Source organism: Sciurus vulgaris, assembly GCF_902686455.1.
Source record: "Sciurus vulgaris genome assembly, chromosome: 13".
Taxonomy (NCBI): domain Eukaryota; kingdom Metazoa; phylum Chordata; class Mammalia; order Rodentia; family Sciuridae; genus Sciurus; species Sciurus vulgaris.
The window spans coordinates 56,258,335-56,273,727 of NC_136474.1; the positions used below are offsets into that span (position 1 = coordinate 56,258,335).

Here is a 15,393-nt window from a genome sequence, read left to right on the forward strand (position 1 = left end):
CACTGTGACGTCCAGTTTCCATTCACAAAGAAAAAGCTCCAGTGCCTCTTTTAATTTTTTTGAAAAATTCCTGACAGAATTAAACTGAAATGTGTTAATAGTCCACTCTTTTGTCCATGACAGAAAAATTCAAGAGCCAAAAAAATAAAAACAAAAAAGGGGGGAGAGAAGCTTATAAAACAAACTATGGATATCAGTATTAACAAAAGAACAGAGAAAGGAATTTAAACGCTTTAATTAAAAAAATAACGAGTGGATGATAAAGTGTGTAGAAACTGAAAATTTACAAACTATTTACAACCTGGAATCGCTGACTGTTCAGAAACGACATAGATGGATCACGGGTGGTGGCGAAGAGCAGAAAGGGATTATGGTGAATCTGCCTTGTTCTAGCTGCTCCCCACGCCACCCGTCCCAGAGGAAAGCCTGACGTTGATTAGACATTGAGCCAGGCTAATGCTGGCAGCAGATCCACTGATGGTAACCTGCCTATCAGTTGACCCTTCCACTGGGTTGGCAATTTTGATCTGCGCCCCAGATCTGACGGATCTCATTGATTTTCGCCCCTTGACGTCCGATTACGCAGCCAATCAAGTCGTTCGGAATGGTGAGTTCACGAGAAGTAGTCTGAAACTGAGCAGATGCATCCAAACCTGCCCAACAGCCTTTCATCTCTGGAGAGCTGGATTCAGTGCCACTGAATCCTGTGTTGCCCTGCATCACAGGAAAATGAGACTGTTGTGTTGCCAACTGGTGAGCTTGGTCAAATCTGGCTGTGGAATGGCATACCGTCCTTGAATAGTTTAGGCCTATAGAGGTGGTCCCTCCAGGTCAGGGTTGAGGCACATGGACCGGGTGGTGTGGGGAAAGCTCGCACAGTTGCTGCCTGTGCTGTACCTGTCCTGACAACCTGCAAAGATAACTGGAGAACTTGACTTGGGCCGGTAACAGATGGTCACGCCTTTTGGGGCGGGAGTTGGGGAGGGACTGGGAGAGAGTCTCTGACATGACCTCGCAGATCTGTTTGACACACTCAGCGATGGACTGCGGAATGCTAGCAATAGTGATGGCCTGCTCAGCTGAATTGGGGAGCATATGCCACCCGGATTTGAGCCCCTGTTCTCTCTCGTATTTCCTTAATCTTGCAACCACCTTTTTCCAGTGAGAGAGCCACACTGACTAGCAGGGACCACCAGCCTCAGAGTGACCGGGGGTCTCTACTGGCAGCTGTGCCACATCACAGAGCTGCTGATGTCCTTTTCCAGTTTCTCAATGAATATAGCAACGCCTTTGAAGATGGCATCAGTGGGTCCAGTCAAAATGATCATTCTCTCAGGACAATTCCCTTCTGAGATGCTGGTATGTGCAGCACATCTTCTTAACTGATTCTCTTTCCTTTCCGATGATACTGCCAACTTCCCTCCCATGTAGTAGCTGAATGGTGAGAGTGACATTGAATCTAGCTTCATTCACACCTGTGTCCATGTCGAGCAGTGTTATGGGGAGCTGGACTTTGACTGCTCAAGTCTTTGGTCACTGGTGGGGGTGAAAGCCAAAAACTTCAGGTGCCATTCAACTAAGGGGAAAAGGGGAGCGGGTAGGAAGGGGAAGGGCTGGAGGCCGGCAGAACAGTAGGGGCTGGCGGGAAGGTGGGGAGGCCCCCAGCAGGTGGATGGAGGAGGAAGTGGGGTGGGGAGGAAGAGTAAGAGGGAAAGAGACCCCAGGACAGGTGGAGGGCGGCTGAGGGCGGTGGGGAGAGGGCTCAGGCTGAAGCTGCTTGGGCTACTGCCTCTGCTTGTCTGGGCCCATTTATTGATTCTTGATTTAACTTCTTGTGCTTTAGGGGTCTTGTTAAGGAAGTGAAGTCCTAGGCCTACACGGTGAGGCACTGGGCCTACTTTTCTCCTAATAGTTGCAGGATCTGTGTTCTAGTGCCTAAGTCTTTGATCCACAGTGAGTTCAGTTTCAAGCAGGGTGAGAGATAAGGGTTTAATTTTATTTTATTATATGTGGCTTTCCATTTATCCCCAGCACCATTTGTTGAATAAACTATCTTTTCTCCAGTGAATGTTTTGGGCACCTTTGTCTAACATGATATACCTGTGTGTATGTGGGCTTGTCTCTGTGTCTTCTATTCTGTACCAGTGGTCTACATGTCTGTTTTGGTGCCAATACCAGACTCTTTTGATCACTATAGCTCTGTAGTATAGTTTGAGGTCTGATTATTGTGATGCCTCCTGCTTCACTTTTCTTGGTAAGGATTTCTTTGGCTACTCTGGGTCTCTTCTTTCTCCAAATTAATTTCATGTTTGCTTTTTCTATTTCTAAGAAGGACAGTCATTGGGATTTAATAGGAATTGCATTAAATTTGGATAGCACTTTTGGTAGTATGGCCATCGTGACAATATTAATTCTGCCTATCCAGGAGCATGGGAGGTTTTTCCATCTTCTAAGGTCATATTCAATTTCTTTTTTTAGTGTTCTGCAGTTTTCATTGTAGAGGTCTTTCACTTCTTTTGTTAGATTGATTCCCAACTATTTTATTTATTTATTTTTTAGGTGATTGTGAATGGAATAGTGTTCTTTATTTCTTAGAAGAGAGGATTTTAATGTTCTCAGGGCAAAGAATTGATATACATTTGGATGATCACATAGTGCACCAAATCACTACAACTATTATGTGTCAAATAAAATTTTTAAAATTTAAAAAATTATATGACATTTATACTGTCTTCCATATTAAAACATGACATTTGGGCACAAATTATAATATTTTTTGTCCTCTTCAGTAACCCTCTAACACTGATACCATTAATATTATGATTGTTATTATCATTTTAATATAAAAAGGGGGTTATTAAGCAGTATTTTATGTAATAAAACGTTTGCTAACAACAAAAGTGTTATTTCTAAAATGATCTAAGAGACAATATTTCACTTAAGATATTCACTAGTAGTCTATAAAATGCATTAAATAAAGGTGCTAGTAATAAAATAATCATTTCGATTGTAAAACAGCCAGTTTCTTAGGTTCCATTATTCATTGGATTTCTCATAGACCTGATAGTAAATAAATGCTATGTTTTACATTACGATGAATTTTCTGTATTTTTTTTTATTCTGCTGTACCCTTAATTAGTCTTATATGTAACTTTTGCTTTCTTTTTATATGGCTTTTTATTTTGGCATGAATTTGCCTGAAATTCTCAGGATAAACTGAGTGATTTGAACACCTACACGAGTTAAAGGTATGCTGAAGTTTATGCTTATAATTTGATAAAAATTGTATTTAGGAAGACCTGAGTAAGTATTTATATGTGTTTTATTGATGGCTTTCAAATTGTGAGCATCATTTGTGTTGTATAAGAAACACTCAAAGGATGTTCTCTGTTCAAATGTAGGAATGAATCAAATGCATGGCTGAATGAATAAAGTCCTAAAGCAAGTGTCAGAATATTTTCAAGGAATGATAAGCAATTTTACTTTCCTACAGGTTTTATCTGGCACTTCATTTTTTGGATTTTTTAGTGTAGTATAATAGCTGCAAGTTTGAGTAAAGGTCATATTGAACCTATTTCAAATGACATTTTACTTCACAAAAAAGAAGAGAAAGGATTTCATTATCAATGTAATCTCTTCAGATTAAAATTCTTTTTATGAATCTTAAAATTATGTCACAATGACATTTAGTATATATATTTTGAATTATAAGGGAATTTATTTTCTAAAATTGAGAACTCTTTTTCCAACTATATCTTCATATATCAACATTGTGAAAACCTTGCCTATATTGCTGGGCCTATAATGAACAGGCAAGTTGGTTTCCCATTTAAAATGTCTCATTTTTTAAGAATGTGTGTCATATCTATACTCTGCTTTGGGATACAACCAGATCACCATGTTTGTTGCTACTTGAACTTTCTGTTCTGGCCATAGCTGAGTTGGTAGGATTAGTTATGTGACTATAAGGTATCCAATGTGGACTGACCATAAACTCCTAGATTGGTACAGTACGATGCCTCTATCCAAGATAAATTCCTTATGTGAGTGACTAGGTACCTAATCACATGATTTTTAAAAAATCTATTACTCTTTGATACCTCAACATCTCAGTGGTATAAAATAACAATAAAGAATTCCTTGCACATGGTACATATCCATTTTGATTGATTGCACATTTGCTGCATAGGTGTTGAGTTTAAGAGATTGAAAGAAAAGCTGTTTTAATTAGCTTATGCATCACTGTGACCAAAATACCTAACAAGAGTAACTTAGAGAAATAAAAACTTATTTGGGACTTATGATTTTAGAGGCTTCTGTCTGTACACAGCATATTCCATTGCTCTAGGCCCAGGGTGAGGCAGCACCTCATAGGGAAGGGCGCAAAGAAGAAAGCCACTCAGTTTATGGTGGGGTCAGAAAGCAGAGAGAAAGAAAGCAAAACAAAGAAGAAAGGCCTCAGGGAAGATACTTCTTCCATGGCACATCCTCAGTTACCCCTCTCCTCCATTTACTCAAGAACTTCCTATTTTTACCTACCAGTCAGTACATTCAAACTAGGATGGACTGATCATGTTACAGTTCTCAAGATCCAATTGTTTTCCCTCTGAATATTCCTGTATTTGCCAGAGCTGTTGGGGATACCTCAGATCCAAACCATAACAAAAGCCTCTATTAGACCTTTGCCAGTCTTTTGGCAGAAGTGAAAAGAACATGTTGAACAACATTCTGACTTAAAACAATAGCTGCTTGAGTGTCACACACAGCATTTCTACTCATATTGCATTGGACACACAAGTGACATAGCATAGGTGCAATCAAGAAAGTGAGCATGAGCACTTCTCCCACAGAGAGGCCTGGAGAAGGGATGTGGCAGTTTGTGACAGTAAATATTTAGGATGATAATACAATCAACCACATTGTCTCCTGGGAAATTTGAACTAGAGTGGATTGATGGCAAGGAAGCCTCACGAACAGAACTAGCAAACAGCCAAGCCACTGGGAGGGCAGAGCCCTGGAGGAGGAAGGAAGGTATGCCTGGGGCTGTCAGGTAGCCCACATCTGGATCCAGAGAAGGCCTGCTTTGTTCTCTGTTGTTACAGTTCTACAGAAAAAAATCAGCTCTGCTTTCACTGAAGCTATGATCTTCAAACTGTCCTATAAAATGAAATGCCCTTACTTGCTTACTTTCAGTGGACAGTTCTTCCCACATGAATGAACCTTATCTATCAAGAAAATGTTGGGTGTTGTTTTTTTCCTCTTTTAACCAGAAAACTCAATTAATTGGAAAACAACTTAATTTGAAAATTTATAAATTTATATGGGTTTGATTTTTTGAAATATTTAAGGTATAGGTATAGTTTTTAAATTTTAATCAACTAAAGGATATTCAAAGTAAGTTAACCAGTTTGTGTATGGGGGGTGGTGCTGGGACTTATTTATCTGTTTCGTAACAGAAACAGAGAAAAAATGTAATTACTTAAGGATGAAATTTTACCAAACAGATTGAACAAGAGTAGAACAAGAACCTAAGTATTCACAAGTTTCCAAGCACATTATCTGCATAATTTGAACATAAATTAAAAGTAAGATTTAAATAGTGGGGTGACTGGTGTCTTTATGTTAGAAATACAACCATTTTCTGTATGTTCATGTATATTACAAATTGCAGTAGCCAAAATAAATTGATGAAACAAATATTTTAATTTTTATTATTTTAATGCTACTTTCCTCTTCATAGCACATTAACTTAAGAAGGAAGTAACTTCTACTTTCATTTTCTACTTTTTGTCTCATTTCCCACTTCATAATATATGAAATATATTATACTCATATTGGTGAATTTTTACAAAATTGTGCCCATGAAGGAAATAACAGATTAATGATGAAAACACCCAGAAGTTTATCTGAAAAAAATTATTGAGATAGAGGTTATTTTTCCTTAGTTTTGCAAATTTTTGATATGCCCTATATTTATTTTTGCATATAGAATTATATAATTACCTGAAATAAACAAAATCCAGTCATATGATTCCACAAAATTATAGTGAAATAATCTAGAGTTTTTCCAAGGTTGACTAAAACTCATTAGAGAGAAGTAGCATTAATGATAAAATGGCATGTGTTTACTAATCTGATGCTTTTATAGTGGGTTATTTAAAAAATATAACCCCAGATCTGATTCTGTTGTTTGTGCTCATTCATATTTCATTCATTTAACAAATATTTCCATATGAATAATAGCATATTTCTGCATTGAAAATGCATAGTTCACTGGAGAATTTTTTAATAAGTAAATTATAGTTATACATAATATTGAGATTCCTTTTGATATAATTCTACAAGCATAGAATATAGTTTGCTTTAATTCAGTCCAGAGTACATCTTCTTTCCCTCTCCTCCTCCCTTTCCCTGTTTCCTTTCCTCTGGTCTATTGGTATTTCTTCTATTTATTTATAGTTATTTTAATTAGTGGATTACAGGTGTACATAAAGGTGAAATTCACTATGTTATATTCATATTTTGTAAATAGGATAACTTGGCCAGTTTCATTCCACTGTTGCTAACATTTCCTGTCCCTCCTCCCACCCCCTCAATTCCCTTCCTCTATGTTAGTGATCTCTATATTGGAGAAATATCCTTGACACCATGACCTGGCATATAAAGATATGCCATAACAGCAAGTTATTGTGTTACACACATAATCGTGTGTTATGCTACCTACCCTTTTACCAAAACCCCTAGTAATTTATGTGTCAAAGAGGACATTGCCTTCTTAATAAAATTTAAAATTTATCCAGAAAAATACTGCTCACCTTTGGTCCAATAAAATCAACTGAAAATATTAGCTATAAATAGACAGAGAAAGCTACTAAGACAAAGAAAAGTAAAAGGGGAAAATGCAAAAGATGGGACTAGAAAGAGGAAAAGAAAAAGAGATTTTTGCTGGTAATTTTGCTGTTTCCTACACAGGAAGGCAGGAAGGACAAAAGGAACACCAACCAAAAAAAAAAAAACTGAAAACGTGGCAACTAATGCAACACACATCAAGAGAAAAAGGTCACTGTGGGATTCTGATGCATGAGACACTGTGATGGGAGGTTTAGTAGGATGAGCCACAGAGTCATGTTCACAGTCACTCAAATCCTGGCAGAAAATGTTATATGAATTTTAACAACAGCAGCATCATTCCTAGAGACAAAATGGAAAATAATCAAGATGATGGAAAAAAACGGGCTGATTATGACTCAGGAAACTTCTAATTTTCATTTTATTTATGAATAAGATAATGGCATTAAAACAAAATGAGCCAATTTAAAGTATTCTGAGAAAGTAAAAATTCAAAAATAAGTGTGAAGTAACAGTAGCAAAGAGTAGGAATTAAAACATTAATGATACCCACTTTTTCATTTGTATTAGAGACAGTTAAGAAAGCATTTACCTGGAGACAATTAGTAAGCATTCATTAAAGGTTAGGGAGATTCAAGATGGTGGATTAGAGAAAGGCTACATTTCCAGTTGCTCCATGATTCAGAATTCAAGCAGTGAGAGTACTGCTTCTCAGCAAGGTGGATGAAAGAGGTAATTTACTGAGATTCACTATTGGACAGGCAGAGTGTCATAACGACTCAGAAATCTGGGTGCATTGAACAAAGAACAAGAAATGTAGAGAGAAGCTAAACCTGCCTGGCAGTGGTTTACTAAAGAGGGGGATGAATAACACAAGCAGAGAAACACAATGGACAAATTTGGAATAGAAAACTCCCATAGAACACTTAAGCAGCATGAACTTATCTGATCCAGAGGCTGCAAACAGAATTGGTCTTTGAAAAGTGCTGTATTACTCAACTAGGAAGTGGAGGACTGAGGTAGGAGCCATCTGGAGAACGCTCACTGCAGCTTGCTTTTGCAGGAGCCTGGGAGATCATAGCACATATTGTATAGGGTCCCAGCAAGCATCTACCATGTGGCCTAGAGTGTACCAGATAAACGTAAGTGAAATAGGCACAGAGAAGATTGTACTCAGGGGGTTTCCAGTCAGAGATACAGAAGGGATTGCAACTTCTTTTCCCTTTGGGTTTGGTGGCTCAAGTGACCAGCTAAAGAAAGTTGGGAAACTGAACAGGCAGGTGTTTCACATCAGGGACTAAGCCTGGGAAGCCCATATTTCTGGCAGCAGAGTGAGAACTGTGGAGGATTGTCCCCTGCCCAGCAAGTGGAATTCTTGGGAGACTCCTGAGATTCAGACTACTAGAAGAAATAACCATCTGCAGAGCCCTAGGAATGTGTTGTTCTAATCTCTTCACAGCAGATAACACCCAACCAGATTCCTAAGACCTGATTACATCAAACCCCATTAACTAGAACTCTTCACTTAGAACTCTGTAACAGGTTCTCTCTGGGACTGCAATGATCTGGTCTGTCTGGACAAGATTCCAAATGGCAGATTTCATCTTATCTTACACTGGTGAGAAGGTAACTTGAAAACTATTTCATCCAGCTTCAGTTTTAGTCCACTGCAGCCTCCAGATGGGGGAACACCACAAAAAGAGGAAGGAGTTAATCACCTCCAAATCCTGTTGCATGCATGCGACTTACCTCCAGTATATAGCCCAAGAAAAAACGGAAAGAAGGACAGTTGGGCATAAGCAGTGACCATACATCACTGTTAAGAAGTTTGACCACCTCAATGTAGACTATTCTTTCATTTTTCACTACGACTCTTTTTCCTTTTGTTTGTTTTCATTTGGTTTGATTTTTGTTTTTGTTTTTGAAGTTATTGCTCTGCTAATTGTTGTGTGTATGTGTATATATATATATATATTTATTTGTGTGTTTATACAGAGAGATATTTGGATTTTTTTATATTTATACAGAGATATTTGGATTTTTTCTCAGCATTTTTATGATTGTCATTTTTATTTGTCATATTTTGAGGGTTAGGATCTTTTGTTTGCTTATTTTGGTTTTGTTTGAGTTTGTTTTACTTTATCTCCTTTTTTCTCTAACGAATTTTCTTGTTCTATCTCTCCCTTTACTTGTTACATTTTTCTTCTATATTCATCTCTTGTTTTTCTCTTTATATTCATCACTTGCTAAATCTCTTCTCTTTCTCTGTTTCTATTTTGAACATTCTAAACTTTCATCTATCTTTCTATCAGTCCTCCTTTTTCCTTAATGAACTGCATTATTATCAACTTTTAGAACTATTTGTTTTATAATACTCCTACCTCCACCATTTGTGTTCTTGCAGTTGTTTGTGCTATGAATGGCACGGTTAACACCTGCTCTTTGCTTTAATGCCAGATACAGTTCATGACTCTTCACTGTTTTTGCATTTGACAAACATTATTCTTCTTTTTGAGGTAATTATTCTTAGAGCTGTCATAGTAGGCATCAGATATTTATTTTCAGACATATTGTCTGAAAATTTTTTCAGATAATAACATTTGCCTATGTTATTGCTACTGTTTGTTTTCCCCTTTTCTGTGAGTTCCTGGGAGTCTACAGGGACACTACAAGATCACAGGGCAGAAAGTCTGCTGCTGATCTACACATAGTCAAAAGACACACCTTATTCCACAAATTAACCATGCTCAACATAAATGATAATTTAATATAAAGAAAAGAAGAAACAAAAGCTTCCAAACTAATGGCCAGGTCAGCAGGAATGGATGAAGGAGGAACTTCAGGTTGTACTCAAAAACATTCACTCTTACAGCAAAAACAGAATTCACAAAGAGGTTATGGATACCACACCTACGGTGGGTCTTGATTATAATCACTCCATGTCCCTTTAGAATATACAAAGTTGTTAGGTGAACAAGAACAACCACAGATGGTATACCCCATATACATTTCTGTACATGACACAATTGCCAATTCTATAAGGATGACCCCACTCTTTTGAGACCTACAAGAAAAGAGAAATCCTGAGGCTCTGACAAAATATACACTGTTTCATAATACATTAACCATGAACAAATAACTAGCAGGAAGATAACACTTTAAAATCCCCTTGGAAATATATTGAAAAATTCACAACAACCTAAGTTCCAGAACACTTCACTAAAAGAAGGTTATGCACTAATAAGACCCAAACATAAGAGTGTAAGACAAATATGTCCTAACAGATTCATAGAAACTCAAAATGGAAATATGAGAAATATGAAAACACTAGGTATATGACACCTCCTAAAGTTCATAATTCACCAGTAACAGACTTCAAAGATATTGCAGTGGATGAAATACCAAATACAAAGTATTGATTATAAAAATGATTAAGTTCCAAGAGAAGACCAAAAAACAACTAAATGAATTAAGGAAGTCAGTAAAGGACATGGATGACAAATTCAATAAGGATATAGAGATATTGAAAAAATCCAAATGGATACCTTGGGAATGAAAGACAAAATAAATCAAATAAAAGAATCAGCTGAAAGTCATTTTAGGAGAGTAGACCATGCTGAAGACAATTCTAGAGCTGGAAGATGAAGTGGCCAGCTTTAAACATTGAGACAGTATTGAAGAAAAATAAATAAATACCTATGACCAGAATAGACAATAATTTTAGGACATTAGGAGACCAAATTGAAGAATCATTGAAATCAAAGAAGGTTATGAGATGCAGAATAATGACCTGGATAACCTATTCAGGGAAATAGTAATAGAATAATTTCCAAACCTTGATAGTGGCATAGACATTTAGATTCTGCAGGCATTCAGAGGATCAAATAGGCTTAAAGAAAACAAAACTTCTCCACATACATTATAATTAAAATGTTTAACATACAAAAGAGCATATTTTTTAACTTCACAAGAGAAAAATCTCACATATAGATGCATGCCACTCAGAATTGCTTCAGATTTCATAGCACAAACTCAAAAATCTGTGAGGACTGTTATGATGTGTTTTAAGCTCTGAAAAAAAAATTCAAACAAGATTTATATATTTAGTAAAGATGACTTAAAAATCAAAATGGAAATAATAATCTTTCATGATAAACAGAAACTGAAAGAATTCAAGACTACTAAGCTAGCACTACAGGAATTACTTAAAGAAATGCTACATACAGAAAAAATAAAACCAGATCTCAGGGCTCACAAATGGACATATCTCATCTGATGAATAACTAAATAAATGAGAAACAGGACCATTTTACATATGAGAAATAAATCAAGATGGTAAGAATTAATAAAACTGTCTTCAAGATAACATTAATGTAAATTATCTCAAGTCTCAAATAAAAAGACATAGACTGGCAGAGTGGATTGAAAAACAAGACCCAAATATATGTGGGTCCATAAGGGACTCACATTACAGGCGAATACACCTACAGTTCGAAAGTGAAAATGGAGCCCCAAAACGAACTGGAGTGTCTACTTTCATATTTGAGAAAGCAGACATCAATCTTAAGTTAATCATAAGAGGCAAAGAAGATCACTTCATTCTGGTAAAGGAAACAATCCAACAACAAGATATAACAGTAGCAAATATTTTTGCCCCCAAACTTGTATACCTAATTACCTAAAATAGACATTTCTCAAATTAATAACTCACACAGACCCCAGTACCATAATACTGGGTGATTTCAACATCTCTCTCTCTCACCAAAAGATTTAAACTCAGTAAAGACTCTTCAGATATTAAAAATATTGTAAATCAAATGGACTTTATAGACATCTGTAGAATAATTTATCCAACAACATGCAGATTCGCTTTTTTCTCAGCTACTCTTGGTTCCTTCTCCTAAATAGACCATATTTTAGGCCACAAAGTGATTCTTAACTAACAGAAAAAGTTAATATAATTATCTTATTTGATTATAATAATGACATTAGTATGCCCCCCCAAAAAAAACTATATAAACTCATGGAGATTGAACAATGAAACAATGCATTATTCAATGATGCATAGGTGATGGAAGAAATCAGGGAAAAATAACTTAAAAGTTCTTAGAATCAAACAAGAATAGTGATACAATATACCATAACCTCTGGGACATTATGAAGGTGGTTCTAAAAGGCAATTTTATAGCTATGAATTCCTAGGTAAGAAAATCAGAAAGGTCGCAAATAAACAACCTATGATGCAATTCAAGGTCTTTAAAAACAAAACAAAACCAATTCTAAAACCTGTAGAAGGAAGGAAGTAATTAAGATCAGAGCTAAAATAAATTAAAGTGAAATGAAAAGCAATGAGAAGGATCAATGAAACAGAGTTTGTTCTTGAAAAGTTAAACAAGTTTGTTAAACCTTTAGACAAACTAACCAAAATAAAGAGAACGAAGACTCAAATTAATAAAATTAGAGATGAAAGAGGAGAAATCACCACACACATCACAAAAATTCAGAGGAATTTTAGGGTCTATTTTGAAAAATTATATTCTAATAAATTGGAAAAATTAGAAGAAATAAATACATTTCTAAACATTTGACCTGACAAAATTGAATCAAAGAACATAGAAAATCTAAACAAACCGATAACAAGCAATGAGATAGAGATAATAATAAAAAGCCTTCCAACAATAACAAGAGAAATTCCCCAAAAATGTACTTTCAATTCAATTCTAACAGACCACTAAAGAAGAGCTAATGCCAGTTCTCCTTAAATCATTCCACTAAATGAAAAGAGATGGAACACTTCATAGAACAAATCAAATTTATTCTGTGAAACCAGTATCTCCTTCATATCAAAACCAGATAAGAATATATCAAGAAAAGAAACTGATAGATTAATATCCCTGATGAACTTAGTTGCAAAATTTCTTGCTAAAATTAGCAAATCATATGTGATAACATATTAAGAAGATTGTTCATCATGCCCAACTTGGTTTTATAACAGGCATGAAAAGATGATTTATTATATTCAAATAAATAAAAACATTTATTACACAAACAGAATCAAGGACAAAGATCACTTTATCATTTCAGTAGAGACAGAGAAGGCTTTCAACAAAATTCAGTACCCATTCATCTTAAAAACAGTGGAGAATTAGGCATGCAATGGAATTATCTCAATGTCAGAATGTTTATTAATGGCAAAAACAGAGCCAACATCATAATGGATGGGGAAAAACTGAAAGTGTTTTCTCTAAAATAAAAAATTAAATAAAACAAGACAAGGATGGCCACTCTAAGTACTTCTATTCAATACAGTTCTTGAGATTCTAATCAGAGCAATCAGGCAACGGGAGGAAAATAGAGAATCAAATAGGAAAAGAAGAAGTCAAATTATCTTTTTGTCAATTATTTGATTCAATACTGAGAGGACCCAAAAAACTGCACCAAAAGACTTCTAGATCTGATCAGCAAATTCAACAAAGCAGCTGGATAACAGATCAACATAAAAAAATCAATAGATTTCTTATACAACAATAATGAATCTGTGAAGAAAAAAAAATCAAGAAAACTATTCACAATCACTTCAAGAAAAACAATCAACTTAGGAATAAATCTAACTAAGGATGTGAAAGATGTCTAAAATGAAAACTATAGAACACTGAAGAAAGTAATTGAAGAAAATCCTCAAAGATAGAAAGCTCTAACAAGGTTGTGGTTAGGTAAAATGAATATTGCCAAAATGGTCAATATCCTAAATTCTTAAAGATTTGCAAAATAAAGGAAAAATCAAGAGTGAATTATGCAAGTAATATTCAAGTTGTCTAAGTACAAAATACAAAAGGAGAACAATTGTGAAACATAAAAATATGCCATGTTTTAAAATGTAAAAATGTATGCTTCAAAATTTTCATTTGTTTCAGAAAACATATTAATTTTAATAAAAATATAATATGCATTTATTTATAATTCAGAAAAAACATGTTTAATATATGTGAAATAAATATACAGAAAATACATATATTTGAAAGGAAGGTAACTTCTATCACAAAAATCTACATATGTCCATACACACACACACACACACACACACACACACACACACACACACACAAAACAAAATCAAAGAGCCAACCATCTCTAGCACAAGGAAAAAACACCAGAAGCATCACACTGTGTAATTCCAAAGTATACTACAAAGTTTTATTAATCAAAACAGTATGGTACTGACATAAAAAGAGACACATATTCAAATGGAAAAAAAGTCCAATGAAACAGAATAGAGTACAAAAATAAACACACACATTTATAGACTACATATTTTTTGACAAAAGAAAGAAAAATACACAATGAGGAAAGGATGGTCTCAATAAGTGCTAGAAAAACCATAAAAAAAAAAACTAAACCCTTATCTCACATCATATTAAAATCAGCTGAAATGAATTAAATACTTAAATACAATGCCCAATACAAATTTCACGAGAAAACGTGGGGACTCTTCTATTAAATTACTCTATGCAAGATTGTTTGACTATAACATTAAAAGCATAGACATTAAAAACTAGTATATTAATACTAAGAATTCTTTTTATTTTATTAAAAGCAATGTATACTGGGCTGGGGATAGCTCAGTTGGTAGAGTGCTTCCCTCCAAGGCCCTGGGTTCAATCCCCAGCACCAAAAAAAAAAAAAAAAAAAAAAAAATGTATACTTTAAAAATATTTCTGGAAATCTCTCCTTTGACTTCATTTCTTCTTTGCAGCTAAGCTTTTTGAAAGGGAATTGTTGCTTCTTGTCATCTCTTTACCTCTCGGTCCCCAATATTTAGTTTTTACCCTATTACAATGAGGGAATTAATTATCCTAAAGATACACAAGAAATTCATATGTCTAGTTCACTAGACACTGCCCTCCATAAAATGAATCACATTGGTATTTACTCTCTTATTTTTTATTTGTTTGGGGGTGTACTGCATATTGAACTCAGGGGTACTGGATCACTGAGACCTATGTTGTATTTTATTTGGATACAGGATCTCACTGAGTCACTTAGCACCTCACTTTTTCTGAGCCTGGCTTTGAACTCACCATCCTCCTGTCTCAGCCTCCCGAGCCTCTGGGATCACAGGCATGCACCACTGTGCACGGCTTCTCTATTCTTAAAACAACTTATCCCATCACTTTTTTTGACAGTATTACCTTGTAACTTTAGTTCAGCTATTAACTTACAAATCAGGGTTAAATAAATTATTTGTGAAATATAAACAGAAGACAACACACTGAGTGTCAGGAATAAAGGAAAAAAGATAGAAATGTAAACAGACTGAGGTAGCAGAAAGGCAAAGAGGTCTAATTTCAATTCAGTATATTTCATTCCCTCCCTATCCCCAAAAGAAATTGATGTCACACCAAATGACAGCCAATGCTTACAACATGCCAATGTTCAACACTAAATCTACTAGTTATAAAAGAGTTATGTATCCTTACTTCCATGTTAGTGTTTCTGAAGTAATCCTCCAAGTAATCTATTTGTACTCAATCCTCTTATAATGGT

The 15,393-nt window shown here is 35.2% G+C and overlaps 1 pseudogene across 1 annotated transcript; it reads right to left on the minus strand.

The window, feature by feature from the left end:
- Nucleotides 1–255: 255 nt before the first annotated feature.
- LOC306642479 (poly(rC)-binding protein 2-like) lies at nt 256–1,485 on the minus strand (annotated as a pseudogene). The gene is made up of 2 exons: nt 898–1,485; nt 256–804 (listed from the first exon to the last, which is right to left on the minus strand). The product of its transcript is annotated as a poly(rC)-binding protein 2-like (transcript).
- Nucleotides 1,486–15,393: the final 13,908 nt, after the last annotated feature.